Source organism: Onychostoma macrolepis, chromosome 03 (genome assembly GCF_012432095.1).
Source record: "Onychostoma macrolepis isolate SWU-2019 chromosome 03, ASM1243209v1, whole genome shotgun sequence".
NCBI lineage: Eukaryota > Metazoa > Chordata > Actinopteri > Cypriniformes > Cyprinidae > Onychostoma > Onychostoma macrolepis.
Window position 1 is genome coordinate 16,119,715 of NC_081157.1, and position 5,927 is coordinate 16,125,641.

The following is a 5,927-nucleotide window of genomic DNA, read 5'->3' on the forward strand; positions in this document are numbered from 1 at the left end:
AAACCTTGCTACGTGTACTGCGTTAGACTAACCGAGACTTGTCATAGCACTTACATGTTGTTGCTCTTTTGTTGGTTTTGATTGCTTCTATTGTCCTCATTTGTAAGTCGTTTTGGATAAAAGCGTCTGCTAAATGACTAAATGTAAATGTATATTGTATTATATTATATTATATTATATTATATTATATTATATTATATTATATTATATTATATTATATTATATTATATTATATTATATTATATTATATTATATTATATTATATTATATTATATTATATTATATTATATTATATTATATTATATTATCCGAGCTGTCTGAACGCAGCATTAGGTTAACATTTCAATAAACGAACGATACTACAAATACTAGCCATTCTATATATTGACATTTCAGCACCTGACCAATGGATAGCGACTCCTAAGTAGCACTTAAAGCATGGCTACGTGCGATTGTGTTAAGTGCATTTTTGGGAAACGCACGTGAAACAATAACGAACGTTCGTAAAATGACTCGTAGAAAACGCTCTTAAGCACTAAGATCAATCGTTTATCGGGAAACCCGGCCCTGGGCAATAGCCATAGTGTGATGCAGTACAATAGAAATTACCTGTGCAAGTTTGCAGATGTGAATACTTGGTCTCAATGAAAACATGTTGAACGTACTTAAATTTGGCATAAATGAAAGTTGCAACCAACAGTACTTCAGTTTTTGTGATCATATATTATAGTGAAATTTATCAAACAAGAATGTGGTTTATCAGACTTAACAGACCATATGTGGTTTAAGTAAACCATTCACAAAACCTGGCCTAAACAATGCAATGCAGAGCACTTGGGTATTGGGCACATAAGTCCTGTGAAACCTAATAACTGACAGATGAGCTCAAAACATTGCAGAAGCAAGCAAAAATAGCGTAGGTGTTAAATTGTTCTTGCTTTTCACTATTGGATCAGGTTTAGAGTACAGTTACATTTTACATTTTACAGACGCTTTTATCCAAAGCGACTTACATTGCATTCAAGTTACAGTTTTTTTTACATTTTATCAGCTCTTGCTTTCCCTGGGAATCGAACCCATGATCTTGGCGTTGCTAGCGCCATGCTCTACTAGTTGAGCTACAGGAAAGCTCCTAGTTACTGTAGGGAGTATGTTTGTTTCAATATCTAGAGCATTAATCTTTTAGTTTTATTCACATTTCATTGGGACATTTCATTTGTTTCTGAGAAATCGTTGACAAGTAATGTTTTGATCAATTCCTGAACTATAGGTGGGGTGATGCTTTGTCTTGATTAGGTTTAGTTGGAATTGTTCTTTCATAAAAGCCTAGATGCATTCACTCAGATGATAAATCCTAGCAATGTTGTATATTGAGAAGAGGAGGGGCCCCAGCACTGAACCCTGAGGTACCCCAGTGGTTAGCTGTTAGCTGATGTGACACCAATATGACAAAATGTGAACATTGCTACAGAAAGTTTGTTTCTTCAGACAACAGTGTATTAAAGTGTACAATTCATTCCATGTACAATTATACTCTGCACAAGTAAATTAAGGTTTACTATTGCTAAATTATGGCTTTTTCTCCAAAGATTACCACTTCTGCTTCTGTCTGGTCAGTCTGGTTCTGAGCATGGTGACGTCTATAGTGTTGACACGTCTGACATTAGATGACAGCATCCTGCCTTGTAAATGCTCAAAGAGCATCAAAACACAAAATGCTAGCATGGGTCATGATGAAGGTAAGACAATACTAAATACTACGAAGAGTTAATAACTTTAGACTGACTTATTAGTGTGTTCATGCATATGGTCTCCATTATCAGATGCTGTTGTCATCGCAACAACAAAGTCTACTGATCTGACTTCAGAGGTGGCTTCCATCCAAAAAATAGTCAACTTTTTGGAAAATATCGAACAAAAAGAACAAGTGGCAAACAGCAACGAGGCTTTTGTAGACCGCTTGGACAAAATCTGTTTCTGTTTCTTTTTGGCCATTGACATCATTTACATCATCATTGTTGCCATTGTCACTACAACAGATATTTGCAAACCCAAAAAGATGATTATATGGGATGAGGAAGATTATTCTGATTATTGGTTTATTGGTTATAATTTTTACAACATCACATATGGTGATTAATATTAAAGAGCATATTATGATTTGATTTTTGCACATTGGTGATTTGGATCTACAACTTTTCTGTATGTGATGTCCATGAATCCGAATTTTTCATTTTATATGAAAACATAAGTCAATAACATAAATCAAGGAGGAGCTTGTCCATCTAATCCAGTCAACCATGTTACAAGGGGTCTTAGCGTCTTAGCTTCCAATGACGTGGCTCTATAGCATCCCTCCTCCTTCTCATTAACTGTCATTATTAACCTTCTTTAAGTTTAATATTTCTATATTTCTATAGAAACAATACTTATAATACTAGTAATAATAATTCTAACATTTCCATACTTTTATTGCTTTTATGTTGGCCATTAAAAATGTCTATTTGTTAATGGGAGATTTGTGGAAATAATAATGCATTTAGATTTATAGGGTGACAGAAGTGTTCGGAGCAAGGATGTCTGGATCCTTACATTTGACCAAGTCTAAACTAAAGTGTCAGGAATCCTACATCCAAAATCAAAACCAAGATCCTATCACCACAGATCCACTATAAGTAATTGTGATCTGTTTTGTTTTGTGATCAGTCTATCAATTTTCCAAACTTTGTATGGTGATGTTTTGTAATGGGATTTAAAATGAATTATTCTGGTAATGTTTAATAGTAGCCAGTATGAAGCAAGTCTGATACAACTCTCATACCTTAAAAGAATTGTTAATAAACTCATCCAATGTTTATCTGCTTCTGTGTGGGTTAATAGAACGCTTGTTTTAAATAGTATACTAATAGCAGTTGAATAAAGTTATTTTTATATGGGAAGACATGACAATAGTACTTAAAATGTCCACATCCATAAAAAGCACTTACTATTGTCACAAACGAGACATAAACCAAAGGTGAGTGAAATGACAGTGAAGTTTATTAACTGATCTGAGGACTGGTGAGGGTAGAGGATAACGTGGGTGAGTATCTTGATGAGAGATAATATCCAAAGGCCTTGACAGGAGGATAACAGCTTTTCTCTGTATACAGGATCTTCGGAGAAGTATATACCAGGATACTTGGGAGATCGTCTTGAAGAGAGGTTGAATCCACTGGGGAGAAACTCAGTACATCAACAGGTAAGTAATAATGGAGTCAGGTTACTATTCAGCATGTGAACCGTAGGCCAGACGATGAAAGTCAGAGAGAGTGTGTCCTTTAAGGAGGTGCTGATGAGCGTTGACAGGTGCGGGTGATTAGAAATCAGGTGACTGTGATCTGGTGATTGCCGTGGGCGGCGATGACTGTGACTCTCTGACAACTATAGTGTAACTCGTATTCAAAAAGAAAAATGTTTCATTTCTCTTCTGCATTTCAACTCTGCTCTAGCTACTAGTTTATTCCTGGCCCTTAAAACAGATTGCCTCATTTGTATGTTGTTTTAATTAGATAAAAGAATTTGCTAAGTGAATATATCTAAATATACATTAAATGTATAATAATAGATGCATATTAGTGTGATTAATAAATTATTAATGTAATATTTTGATTCAGTTTTGAATTCTGTCTTGTTAGAGCATACAAGTCCTGACTGCAGATGGCAGTATCCTGCTTGTACAAGCTCAAAACTGTGTCCATCAAGAAAAGCAATAATTTCTGGAGAGAGCAATAAATGAAAAATCCCATTAGTTTCAGGAAAATTACACCATGACAAATCCCACAAACACACACAGTCTCAAAGCATATTCATTGTGGTTAAATGGATTCTGAATGACCGTCAATGGATGAAGAGGTTTCACTTTATTTTGATGGTCCCTTTAACACATTCTATTGACTATAAGTAATGTTGCACCTACATTTCTACTGACTCTCATTAGAGTGTTAGTAGTGTATTAGTTGACTGGTAGGGTTAAGGTTTGATTAAGTTGACATGTCCTTGCAAAGTTACTTATAGCCAGTAGAAAATCTGTTGGGAGACCAACACAATAAGGAGTTAGTAGATATGAAGCATAAAGTCTACTAATACACTTATGAGAGTTTGTTGACATGTAGTTGCAACATTACTCAGTGTCAACAGAATGTTCAAAAGGGACCATCAAAATAAAGTGTTACCGATGAAGATTTTATTTTATTTTTTACCCCCCAGAGACAGTATAGTTACAACACCTACCGGCAAAACCTTGTTGTGCATCAGGCCTAAACCACTAGATGACTCCCTGGATCAAGACAGGTACTGTCTATATAAAGATCAAGACACTTTATTTTAAGGACCAATTCTCACCATTAACTAGTATGCATATTACTAGTATATTGGTTGTTTATTAGTACTTATAAAGCACATTGTAATGCCTTATTCTGTATAACCATATTTTAGATCCCTTAATCCTACCCCATACCTAAACTTAACAGCTACCCTACTAACTATTAAAAATCAGCAAATTAGGAGTTTATTGAGGCAAAAGTCATAGTTAATAGTCAGTTAGTAATGAGAATTGGACCTTAAAATAAAGTGTGACCAAAAGTTTCACTTATATAATATGGATATAAATCTTGTTCTATTTCATCATAGAGATATTTAATTTATATTGGTGTTATCACAAAGTTAGACATTCAGTGTTTAGTAATTAAATTTTCTTGATTTTTTTTGTTCTGTATTTTTTATATTTTCTCTAGACTGTTTTCGCTCCATAGATGCATTCACTCAAGATGTATAACAGTTGGATGTTAGTGTAGCAGTAGTAAGAAAAACTTTGTGAAGAGATGATAGGTCTTAAAGGAGGGGCCCCAGCACTGAACCCTGAGGTACCCCTGTGGTTATCGGGTGCAACACCAATGTGACAAAATATGAACTATTTCTCATTTTCTTTTCACTGTAAAATTATATTTCTGTGCTTGACAGTGCTGCTTGGCATGAACTAATGGATTTCAAATTAAATTCTCAATAAAGACACTTACTAAGATTCTAAAAAGTATACTATTAGATGAGTAGTTGACATGAAATACATTTGGAAAGCTGACCTGTGGTGTGACATGCCACATTCAATTTAGAATATAGCTATATATCAGTGTTGGGAAGGTTACTTTGGATATGTAATAGGTTACATATTACAAGTTACCCTATTTAAAATGTAATAAGTAGTGTGACCTTTCAATTACTTTATTAAAGTAATGTAACTTATTACATTTGATTACTTTTTGATTACTTTTCTAAATTTCTAATATTTTCAACTGTTAATCATTTTCAAACATTTAAACCAGACAGGGTTAACCTTACAGTACTCAACACTGACAACTGTCACACTTTCAAAATCCTTCATCACTTGAATTAAGATTATAATAAGTAAGGCATAATGTACATCTTTATTTTGCGATAACAACTGACAGAATGTACATTATCCCGCTTACTACACAGCTGCTTGCCACAAAAGTAAATAATCTGAGTTGAAATATTTGAACGCAAATTGTATACATAATATTGAATTGAGTTTTAATATTTAACTAGCTAACCGAACACAAAGCTTCCACCAAGAAAAAATGTTCCTAGCAAGCGCATAGCACCGACTTAAGTTACCCGGATGAGTCTGTGTTATTAGCTTTTACCAGTTGTTATCGAGGAATAACATACCTTAGAATGTCACGACTGACCAATCAGAATCAAGCATTCCACAGAGAGGTGTAATAATTTAATTTAAAGCACAGCCACCACAAAATCAGACTTAACACCTCTTATTTACTTTCAGAGGTTAAATCATAAAATTTAAAATCAAATAAGAAATAGTTGAATAGCTATGATACTGGTTTTGAAATCAAATGTTTGCATAGTTA

General features: G+C 34.0%; 1 non-coding gene across 1 annotated transcript; it reads right to left on the minus strand.

Moving 5' to 3' along the window:
- Window positions 1-1,055: 1,055 nt before the first annotated feature.
- trnaa-agc (transfer RNA alanine (anticodon AGC)) lies at window positions 1,056-1,130 on the minus strand. Its single transcript has one exon. It is a non-coding gene; the product is annotated as a tRNA-Ala (tRNA).
- Window positions 1,131-5,927: the final 4,797 nt, after the last annotated feature.